This window comes from Schistocerca americana, chromosome 11 (assembly GCF_021461395.2).
Source record: "Schistocerca americana isolate TAMUIC-IGC-003095 chromosome 11, iqSchAmer2.1, whole genome shotgun sequence".
Lineage (NCBI taxonomy): Eukaryota > Metazoa > Arthropoda > Insecta > Orthoptera > Acrididae > Schistocerca > Schistocerca americana.
This window is the reverse complement of record NC_060129.1, coordinates 46,807,943-46,819,891: the sequence shown is the minus strand read 5'-3', so window position 1 is coordinate 46,819,891 and position 11,949 is coordinate 46,807,943. Positions and strand designations below refer to the sequence as shown.

Below are 11,949 nucleotides of genomic sequence, written 5' to 3'. Positions count from 1 at the left end.
TGGTAGGACATGTTATAATAAGACATCGAGGGATCACCAATTTAGTATTGGAGGGCAGCGTGGAGGGTAAAAATCGTAGAGGGAGACCAAGACATGAATACACTAAGCAGATTCAGAAGGATGTTGGCTGCAGTAGGTACTGGGAGATGAAGAAGCTTGCACAGGATAGAGTAGCATCGAGAGCTGCATCAAACCAGTCTCAGGACTGAAGACCGCAACAACAACAACAACAACAACAGATCCATCACATGATACAACAGCGATTCAGTGTTCCAAGATGACAGGGCCCATGTTCACACTGTTCGCATTGTCCAGGAGTTGTTTTTTTGTGAGCATAAGGATGAATTGTTGCATCTCCCCTGTCTGCCACAGTGACTTGATCTCTTATACAGGGTGTACATAAAGTCCAGGAACATTTTCAATTATTTCTTGCACAAGAACTAAGCATTGTACAGATGTCATGCATATTGCATTCTGTAGAGAAACTCTGACCTCTTTTTTTTTTTTTTTTTTTTTTTTTTTTTTTTTTTTTTTTTTTTTTTTTTTTTTTTTTTAAACAATCATTCGATGTATGAACCATGAACCATGAGTAACCAGGCAGACGTCGATACGGTAATCGAAATCTTGGCATACCCGTTCCAGCATGGCATCGTCTACTGTCGCAGTCACTTTCGGTATTGTCTCGCGGAGCTCTGCTAAATCATGTGGTAGAGGCTGTACATACACCAGATCTTTCATGTGGCCCCACAGAAAAAAAAGTCACACAGGTTGAGATCTGTTGATCAGGGAGGCCATTTCACGAAACAGCTGCCCCCTTCTGTAGCACGGCCGATCCATCGATGCGGCAGCTCCATGTTCAGGTGCCCACGAACTTCACGATGAAAATGGGGTGGAGCCCCATCCTGCTGAAAGATGAACGAAGAGTCCAATTGCATTTCAGGCATCACCCATTGCTGCAACATGTCCAAGTAGGAACATCCAGTGACAGTGCTGTCGGCGAAGAAGAATGGCCCGTACAGTTTTCGGCGTGACAAGGCACAAAAAACGTTTACGTTGGGGAAATCACCTTCAAATTCAATGCATTCGTGTTGATGCTTTGTACCACAGATTCGACAATTATGCCTGTTCACTTTCCCATTAGTGTAAAAAATGGCTTCGTCGCTAAAAATTAAGCGGCCAACAATGCCATCCCCATTCTGATTCACTTGTTGCAAACGTGAATAAAAGTCAAAACGCTTGTCTTTGTCGTCGTCATTGAGCTCCTGCACTAGCTCTAATTTGATTGGTTTCACAGACAGCTTCTGTCGCAGGACTTTCCACACCGTCATTGCCGCCATTTCAAGTTCACGGGATGCAGGACGCACAGAATTCTTTGAACTTCTTGCGAATGTCTCTCGTACGCGCTCCGTATTCACTTCACTCACACTGGGACGTTCGCTTCTCTTTGGCGGGTACAAGCAACCTGTCGTGACGTATTTGTTGTGCCAGTGGTAAATAGCCTTCCTTGTTGGTCGTTTCTTACCGTACTTGGTTCTAAACAACCGTTGAACAGCTGTAGCACATTTATTTTTGTCGAACTCTAACAAAAAAAAATGGTTCAAAAATGGCTCTGAGCACTAAGGGACTTAACATCTGAGGTCATCAGTCCTCTAGAACTTAGAACTTCTTAAACCTAACTAACCTAAGGACATCACACACATCCATGCCCGAGGCAGGATTCAAACCTGAGACCGTAGCAGCAACGCGTTCCCGACTGAAGCGCCTAGAACCGCTCGGTCACACCGGCTGTCGATGTCTTACACACAGAAAGCTCACTCCGCACATGAACTAGCCATGTTTGCGACTAGCACTGACTATCGGCAAATTACCAAACTACATGAAAAAACTTTTAGGGGTTGTCTTCAAAATGACATATGTATAATATCTGTAAAATGTTTCGTTCTTGTGCAATAAATAGTTGGAAGTGTTTCTGGACTTTATGTACACCCTGTATTATTTGCCTCAGTGGTCTCAAAAATGGTTCAAATGGCGCTAAGCACTATCTGAGGTCATCAGTCCCCTAGACTTAAAACTACTTAAACCTAACTAACCTAAGGACAACACACACATCCATGCCCGAGGCAGGATTCGAACCTGCGACCGTAGCAGCAGCGCGGTTCCGTACTGAAGCACCTAGAACCATTTGGCCACACCGGCCGGCTCTTCGTAGTCTGCTTTGTAGATAAGGATGTTTGATCAGTATTGATGTTCATCATTGTCACATGATGTTGGCACCATTTTGCTGGAGGAATGGTATAAGATTGCCTTGAAAAACACACAGTGCCTGTATTTACGCATTCCGAGAGGACTGGAAGCTGTTTTGAATGTTCTCCTACACCGAGTTGGGCGTGGTAATGTGCTGTGATTTTTGTGTTTGATTAGTTTTGCCCGCTCCTTGTAGGTGTCCAAGTAGTGGAATGATGATTTGGTACGGCAAGTACAAGATAAGAAATGAGGCACAGTTTTTAGGGAGGTACCACAGTGGTGTTCTCTAGGTCCGGTTCACCAGACCCTCCAAAGGGGCAGCTCGTGATTGTGGCTGTCGGAGCTGAACAGACAAGAGGCGGCAGGCGGCCTATCTGGAGACAGCTGACGTCACGCGCAACATGGCTGCCTCTCGGTATATAAGCAGCGAGCAGACAAACACTTGCGAGTTGGAGAATTGTCAGCCTACAGCACGTACTGGGCGTGTCTGCACGTTTCACCAACCCGAGGACACAGCTGTCACTGCAAGGTGCGTGTTGCCGCTACAGTTGTTTTGATTTTCCTGTTTTCTCCCTCGGTTTTGTGTTATTGGGGGGGAGTGTTGTACTAGGGGGTAGTGCACCTGGGAACACACGACGTTTCATTGTCAACAGTGATGGATGGTGCGTAAAATGACTGGGGGTTCATTACTTTTACTGTATTATGCAATCTGTCTTTCTGAATAATTTAATTTTCTAAATTACTTAAAATATTTTGGAGTGAACACATGGTGTGTCGTGGGGCAATCACTCTGTTTTTAAAATAATTGAAAAGCCGCGATCGCTTCAATATCGTTTAATAGATGACCGGTTTCAGCACTCTGAAGGCGCCACCATCGGATCTGTGAAGGTGTAACATAACAGGTTTGAGGGAGGGCTTACATGAGTTAACTATACAGGGTGTTACAAAAAGGTACGGCCAAACTTTCAGGAAACATTCCTCACACTCAAAGAAACAAAAGATCTTATGTGGACATGTGTCCGGAAACGCTTAATTTCCATGCTAGAGCTCATTTTAGTTTCGTCAGTATGTACTGTACTTTCTCGATTCACCGCCAGTTGGCCCAATCGAAGGAAGGTAATGTTGACTTCGGTGCTTGTGTTGACATGCGACTCACTGTGTCAATCCTCATTTCAGTGCAAATGTTCTTACGGATGAGGCTTCATTCCAACGTGATCAAATTGTAAATTTTCACAATCAACATGTGTGGGCTGACGAGAATCCGCACGTAATTGTGCAATCACGTCATCAACACAGATTTTCTGTGAACGTTTGAGCAGGCATTGTTGGTGATGTCTCGATTGAGCCCCACGTTCTTCCACCTACGCTCAATGGAGCACGTTATCATGATTTCATACGGGATACTCTACCTGTGCTGCTAGAACATGTGCCTTTACAAGTACGACACAACATGTGGTTCATGCACGATGGAGTTCCTGCACATTTCAGTCGAAGTGTTCGTGCGCTTCTCAACAACAGATTCGGTGACCGATGGATTGGTACAGGCGGACGAATTCTGTGGCCTCCGCGCTCTCCTGACCTCAACCCTCTTGACTCATTTATGGGGGCATTTGAAAGCTCTTGTCTACGCAGCTCCGGTACCAAATGTAGAGACTCTTCGTGCTCGTATTGTGGACGGCTGTGATACAATACGCCATTCTCCAGGGCTGCACCAGCGCATCAAGGATTCCATGCGACGGAGGGTGGATGCATGTATCCTCGCTAACGGAGGACATTTTGAACATTTCCTGTAACAAAGTGTTTGAAGTCACGCTGGTACGTTCTGTTGCTGTGTGTTTCCATTCCATGATTAATGTGAAGAGAAGTAATAAAATGAGCTCTAACATGGAAAGTAAGCGTTTCCAGACACATGTCTACATAACATATTTTCTTTCTTTATGAGTGAGGAATGTTTCCTGAAAGCTTGGCCGTACCTTTTTGTAACACCCTGTATACATTACAATTATTACAGAACCACATACCTGAAACGTGGATTAACATTTATAAAACAATATGGACATCATGGCACATGAGGCAGAGCATCTGATAAAAATCATGGTCACAACCAATAAAAAATAATAAAAAACTGCTCTTGTGGTCGTTCTTTCCATAAAATGTAAAACTGAAGTCACCAGATGAAATTACCACTGCTCGCCTAACACCGGTCGGCATCACCACTGCCCTATTCCGCGCAAGCTCACCTGCTGTGACTCTAGCGGTTCACAACCGGCCACCAGATAGCGCTGTCCAAGCAGCGCATACACAGTCCCACGGTACAACTACTCATTACCACTAAAACACAACTATACTGTAACTGCTTGTCACATACCCATGCAAAGTCCACATTTGCAAATACATTTCCTGTACATACCATAATCGCTATAAAGTACGTCAATTAGAAAGTAAAAGCATCTGAGGTACAGACATGAACCATTAGCGCCTTACAATACTATGTATTATAATTTACCTTTTTTCGTACATCAGGAATATGCACACAGAAAGCTGTTCATAACATGACTTAAGTACAATGTGGCGAGCGATTATAACCTGTATGCCGGGCTTTACCTGTCTAGGCACTATGGTCTTAGGTGTTGCCGGCGCTAAAGAGGAACGTATTAACTTGCTATAAAGTCTCTCACCATCTATACATTCGCTATGAGCAAGGTACGAATCAACTACGAGAACCTGCATAGGCACATGGAATTAGGTAATGCCAGGTCAGAAGCAAACCGAAGGGCACAGACAGTTTTGCTCTGTCATGATGTCCATATGGTTTTATAAAATGGTTCAAATGGCTCTGAGCACTTTGGGACTCAACTTCTGAGGTCATCAGTCCCTTAGAACTTAGAACTACTTAAACCTAACTAATCTAAAGACATCACACACATCCATGTCCGAGGCAGGATTCGAACCTGCGACCGTAGCGGTCTCGCGGTTCCAGACTGCAGCGCCTAGAACCGCACGGCCACTAAGGCCGGCATGGTTTTATAAATGTTAATACACGTTTCAGGTGTGTGGTTCTGTAATAATTGTAATGTATATAGTTAACTCATGTAAGCCCTCCCTCAAAGCTGTTATGTTATACATTCACAGATCCGATGATGCCACCTTCAGAGTGCTGAAACTGGTCATCTAGTAAACGGTATTGAAGCGATGGTGGCTTTTCAACTATTTTACTTAAAATGTACTTGTAGCTCTGAAACAATCTTAAAAAGAGCGTGACGACATTCACGCAATTGAATGCCCTGCAGAGGTAGAGAAGGTTCATCCTTCTTTTCTTTTTCGCGGAAAATCTGTCAATGACTCTCTCACTGAACTCTGGAAACCTGTGGATTATTTCCTTTTCAATACATAGCATAGAAAGAGCAGACAGCCTATCTTCACCCATGACACTTCTAAGAATCGTTTTGCTCTATGATGAAATAAACATCTGTGTGCTACACAAGTTGTCTTTGGGATAGCAGCTATTAATTTCATCCATTTCACAACGTCAACGTAAAGATCTTGCAGGTTATTAAAAACTTCAGAAGGGCTATTGCACTTTTCATTTCTTGAAAATCACTTCGAGAATAAATGATTAGTAGTTCTGTTTTTAACTTAACTTTATTTAAAAAAGAATAGGACTGCGTAACACCACAAAGAATTTTTCAGGAAATTCATTTTTGAGAGCAAGGAAAAATTGCTGGTTAAATAAATTAGAGGCTAGTAAGTTTCTGGAGAATTTAGATCTCTGTTTGCTCTGCCGAATTATTATGTCAAATACTTCCTTTACTGCTACATTCATTTTTTTTATTTATGAATTTGGCCAGCTATGGACGGCATACAACTTAAGACTTATGGTGTTTCTTTTTCTTCCGTTCTTCCCAGTACTTCTTCATTTTCTCGCCAACTGCTCGTCTCTGCTCATCTGTCCACACTCTCTTGGGTCGAGGTTTTGGCTCATCTTCTTCACAGTTTGCGTTTTCTATCAATAGCGTGAAGTAATTCCTGTCACGTATTATTTCTTCTGCAGCACCTATTTTGTTAGCGTCTTTCTTTCCTGCTTCTATCCATCCTGCAGTTTTTTTCAGCTTACTAACGTAACTGGAAATTTTCTTTGTAATCCGTGTTTCTTCCATTCTTTTTAACTTTCCATAAAATTTTAGCCGTCCCTTGCTCATTGTATCTGTGATCTTCTCTGTATTTTTGTATATTAATTTCTCCTTTTAATCCACCTATTTTCCTTGTTTTTCTCAGGACCTAGAATTTTTCTTAGTATTTCTCTCTCTCTCTCTTTTTTTTTTTTTACTTTCATACATACATATATATCATTACATCTTCTTTTTGCTACGTTTGATTATTCCTTGATTATGATATTATAAATGTTTTTCCAAAATGTCGCTTTCGAATGACACTATTGCTTGCGTTATTGAGGTGGTGGCAGTAGTGAGCTTTTACAATGGTTGTACAAGATATCGACATGGGACATTATTTTGTACAATGCCTCTAACCAAAAGGAAAATTTTAACAGATCCTGGTTCAGCCTTTGACCATGTACTTCATTCACTGTTGCAGTCTGGTTGCTAGTATCCTCAATGTGTTGAAGCCATTCTGGAATAGACTTTTCTCAGTTTAAAGTTCCACGCTGTGGCTGATCCACTAGGGACTCTTCGTTTCACACTTACATCTTGAAGAACCACTCTTTGAGGTGAATGAGAGAAGAATATTGGTAGCTCTGCATCAGCACTGGAAACCAGTTTCACTTGTTTATTTTGACATGTAGCTTTGGAAAGCATTAAGTTCAGTTGGTGTGCATAGCAATGCACATATGCGCGAAATGATACGTTCGTATTACAATTGTTTGCACCTCTGTATATTGGCCACGCATACACAAGCACCATCATAAATCTGAGATGTTACTTTTTCGTTTCGTTCTTGGACAACATCGGCGAGGATAATTTTAAAGAAAGGTGTAAGGAGGAAACATCGTTACGAGATGGATTTAATAATGTCTAAAATCCCTGAACAGGCTCTCTAATGGACAATAGATAACGAAATACTTCAACTAACTGAAATATAGAACATACATCAGAACTTTCACCTGCTATCAGAGACACAAAATCTGGCTTCATGCATTACTTTCCTCATGAGACACATGAGATCACACTTCCCTTTCAACTCTGAGTGTAAATTTCTACCGGTCGGAGTGGCCGTGCGGTTCTAGGTGCTACATTATGGAGCCGAGCGACCGCTACGGTCGCAGGTTCGAATCCTGCCTCGGCCTTGGATGTGTGTGATGTACTTAGGTTAGTTAGGTTTAATTAGTTCTAAGTTCTAGGCGAATGATGACCTCAGAAGTTAAGTCGCATAGTGCTCAGAGCTATTTTTTTTTTGTAAATTTCTAAAACTTTTATCTAAGTTGTACCAATTTCAATACATTGTGTGCTGGTAAAAATGCTGAAAATATTCGCAGGATGGCAGTTTGTTTAAGGGGGGTAGGACGTGAAACGGGCCGGCTTGGAGCAGGAGAGGCACCACAGGACACTTTAATTTCCACTGTCTGTACTTTTACAAATAAATTCATAAAACTTTGTTAGCGTGATCAGGAAGGATTCAGGATTCACACTCACAGCAGAGGAAGTTCAGAAACATGACAAAACAAATTTTTTTACATGTGAAATTTCACCATTTTTTCACTTGGTATTGGCTGCATTTGTTGCTGTAGGTACTCTTTTCTCCATAACTAAGAGACATTCTTCGGTGAATTTTGCACAGCATACAAACCATACTTACAGGTGTATGAAACTCTAGAATTTCCCAAATCTGTTAAAAACTGTGGTAGAAATTGAGATAATTAACTATAAAATTCGAGTTTTCTCTAAACATGAAGTTTAAAACGTAACAACCCATTCATTTTTCCATAGGTTAAATAAATTCTAGAGTTTCATACACCTGTAAGTGCGGTTTGTAAGCTGTGCAAAATTCATCGAAGAATCTCGCTTACTTATGAAGAAAAGTGTACCTATAGCAACAAATGCAGCCAATAGTAAGTGAAAAAATAATGAAATTTCACTTTTAAAAAATATTATTTTTTCGTGTTTTGAATTTCCGCTCCTATGAGTATGAATCCTGAATCCTTCCTGGTCGTGCTGACAAAGTTGTATGAATTTATTTGTAAAAGTATAGACAGTGCAAATTAAAATGTCCTGTGGTGACTCTCCTTCTCGAAGTCGGCCCGTTTGACGTCCTCCCCCCTTGAGAAATCACAAGCATTATTGTGCTGCTCATAATACAAACACGTATAAAATCCAACTGGCGCCTCGTGCAAGTGTTTAAACACCGTATGTACATCAAACGAAACATTCTCAGTCTAAAATACAAGGACGGCCATAAACTAACCAAATGTAGGAAAACATATTATATTTCTACATCTACATCTACATTTATACTCCGCAAGCCACCCAACGGTGTGTGGCGGAGGGCACTTTACGTGCCACTGTCATTACCTCCCTTTCCTGTTCCAGTCGCGTACGGTTCGCGGAAAGAACGACTGTCTGAAAGCCTCCGTGCGCGCTCGAATCTCTCTAATTTTACATTCGTGATCTCCTCTGGAGGTATAAGTAGGGGAAAGCAATATATTCGATACCTCATCCAGAAACGCACCCTCTCGAAACCTGGACAGCAAGCTACACCGCGATGCAGAGCGCCTCTCTTGCAGAGTCTGCCACTTGAGTTTATTAAACATCTCCGTAACGCTATCACGCTTACCAAATGACCCTGTGACGAAACGCGCCGCTCTTCTTTGGATCTTCTCTATCTCTTCCGTCAACCCGATCTGGTACGGATCCCACACTGATGAGCAATACTCGAGTATAGGTCGAACAAGTGTTTTGTAAGCCACCTCCTTTGTTGATGGACTACATTTTCTAAGGACTCTCCCAATGAATATCAACCTGGTACCCGCCTTACCAACAATTAATTTTATATGATCATTCCACTTCAAATCGTTCCGCACGCATACTCCCAGATATTTTACGGAAGTAACTGCTACCAGTGTTTGTTCCGCTATCATATAATCATACAATAAAGGATCCTTCTTTCTATGTATTCGCAATTCATTACATTTGTCTATGTTAAGGGTCAGTTGCCACTCCCTGCACCGAGTGCCTATCCGCTGCAGATCTTCCTGCATTTCGCTACAATTTTCTAATGCTGCAACTTCTCTGTGTACTACAGCATCATCCGCGAAAAGCCGCATGGAGCTTCCGACACTATCTACTAGGTCTTTTATATATATTGTGAAAAGCAATGGTCCCATAACACTCCCCTGTGGCACGCCAGAGGTTACTTTAACGTCTGGAGACGTCTCTCCATTGGTAACAACATGCTGTGTTCTGTTTGCTAAAAACTCTTCAATCCAGCCACACAGCTGGTCTGATATTCCGTAGGCTCTTACTTTGTTTATCAGGCGACAGTGCGGAACTGTATCGAACGCCTTCCGGAAGTCAAGGAAAATAGCATCTACCTGGCAGCCTGTATCTAATATTTTCTGGGTCTCGTGGACAAATAAAGCGAGTTGGGTCTCACACGATCGCTGTTTCCGGAATCCATGTTGATTCCTACAGAGTAGATTCTGGGTTTCCAAAAACGACATGATACGCCAGCTAAAAACATGTTCTAAAATTCTACAACAGATCGACGTAAGAGATATAGGTCTATAGTTTTGCACATCTGCTCGACGACCCGTCTTGAAGACTGGGACTACCTGTGCTCTTTTCCTCTAGAGACTTGCGGTACACGGCTGTTAGAAGGGGGGCAAGTTCTTTCGCGTACTCTGTGTAGATTCGAATTGGTATCCCGTCAGTTCCAGTGGACTTTCCTCTGTTGGGTGATTCCAGTTGCTTTTCTATTCCTTGGACACTTATTTCGATGTCAGCCATTTTTTCGTTTGTGCGAGGATTTAGAGAAGGAGCTGCAGTGCGGTCTTCCTCTGTGAAACAGCTTTGGAAAAAGGTGTTTAGTGTTTCAGCTTTACGCGTGTCATCCTCTGTTTCAATGCCACCATCATTCCGGAGTGTCTGGATATGCTGTTTCGAGCCACTTACTGATTTAACGTAAGACCAGAACTTCCTAGGATTTTCTGTCAAGCCGGTACATAGAATTTTACTTTCGAATTCTCTCAGTGACGCAAGGCGTTGTCTCGTCGTTGGAAGTCTAAAACGATCTATTTCGGCCCGGTGGCAACAATATCAAACAAAACTGCTGCTGCGTGGAATCCAATCGTTGCAGCATAGATTGATGAAGAAAGTTGATGTAGTTGACCCACTAAACATTTAAAATCGAACCCGAAAGATCACGCAGGCCAGGATGGAAAGGGATACTTGACAAGAGGTCGTCTACAGAGGTCGCGTGATCCTTTTGCTGAATCACAATATAAGGTGATTTACAATTATATAGTTGGCAGCTATAACCAGCAGTGTTAAAACTGCTCGGAAAGATGTCCGCCGTTCACATTTTCAAAGTGTGTTAGGAATATATCAGAACAAAGATGAGACTTAACGAAATGTAAAAATAAATAAATAAACAAGTAAAAAATAATTTATTTCTTCAGAACCGCACGAATCAGGGTGCTTTAGTGATGGGGCGTTAATAAATCGGCTTCGAATGCATCGACTGATGTATTTGTCAGTTTTAGACATCTCTTCTTGTGGAGTCTGCTCCACGGCGACAAGAGTCCACTGTCGTGCAACAGGAAATATGCCGCTCTAAAAAAAAAAATATTACGGAAGTACTGCTGAGTTCGTTTGGACAGGAGCAGCTGTTTTTTAAGCGTGTAACACTAATTGGCGCTCGAAACAACCTTATGACAAAATCGATACCGGTCTGACATGTAACCAGTACAGCGAAAAAAGGATTTTCAAAATTTTCATATTGCCACTTTTGTGCCTCATGTAAACTCCGGGTTTGTTGTATGTTCATACCGGTGCCTCAGTATGAACATGGAAACTTGCAGCTGGTAGCCTATCAAATTCTAGCTGTTGACCTACGTGGAGGATGTGAGGCAGTGTAGCTAAAATTGTAAATATATGTTATAAACTTAGACTCTGGCCAGGAGAAATACATGATGGATATTTGTTTCCATATTTTACTGTTCTTGTGCCGTAGGTATATAAGAAGACACCAAGAGGACTCCACATCTCCGTGTTTCCCACTGTGTCTCGCGGTTCTAGGCGCTCAGTTCGGAGCCGCGCGACTGCTACGGTCGCAGGTTCGAATCCTGCCTCGGGCATGGATGTGTATGATGTCCTTAGGTTAGTTAGGTTTAATTAGTTCTAGTTCTAGGGGACTGATGACCACAGATGTTAAGTCCCATAGTGCTCAGAGCCTTTTCCCACTGTGACTCAAGATTCCTTGAGTGGGAGTTGCTGGAAAGTTCTAAATTAAACAAACGTTATTAGCATTGTACGTCTTTACTCTTCAAGTCCACACATTTGCAGCCCTCTTCCGCTTGTGGGCTGTGAATTGTAACTTGTCACACGCAAAGCATCCCCTAACTGTGCACAGCGGTATGAATGAGTCTTTATTCGATCAGAAGTTTTCTGGCCATCCCTAAACACCTAAACGTTTCGGTGGAACATGGCGTCGCTCTTTACTTTCCACAACGAGCGTAGTTTCGGTCGCTCAATA

The 11,949-nt window shown here is 42.3% G+C and overlaps 1 protein-coding gene across 1 annotated transcript in view; it reads left to right on the top strand.

The window, feature by feature from the left end:
• Positions 1–2,709: 2,709 nt before the first annotated feature.
• The window catches only part of LOC124553223 (poly [ADP-ribose] polymerase tankyrase-1-like), a 149,144-nt gene continuing 139,904 nt past the window's right edge, over positions 2,710–11,949 (top strand). The window contains exon 1 of the mRNA XM_047127114.1: positions 2,710–2,773. The gene's annotated coding sequence lies outside the window, so the exon portion shown is untranslated. The remainder of the gene's footprint in view (positions 2,774–11,949) is intronic.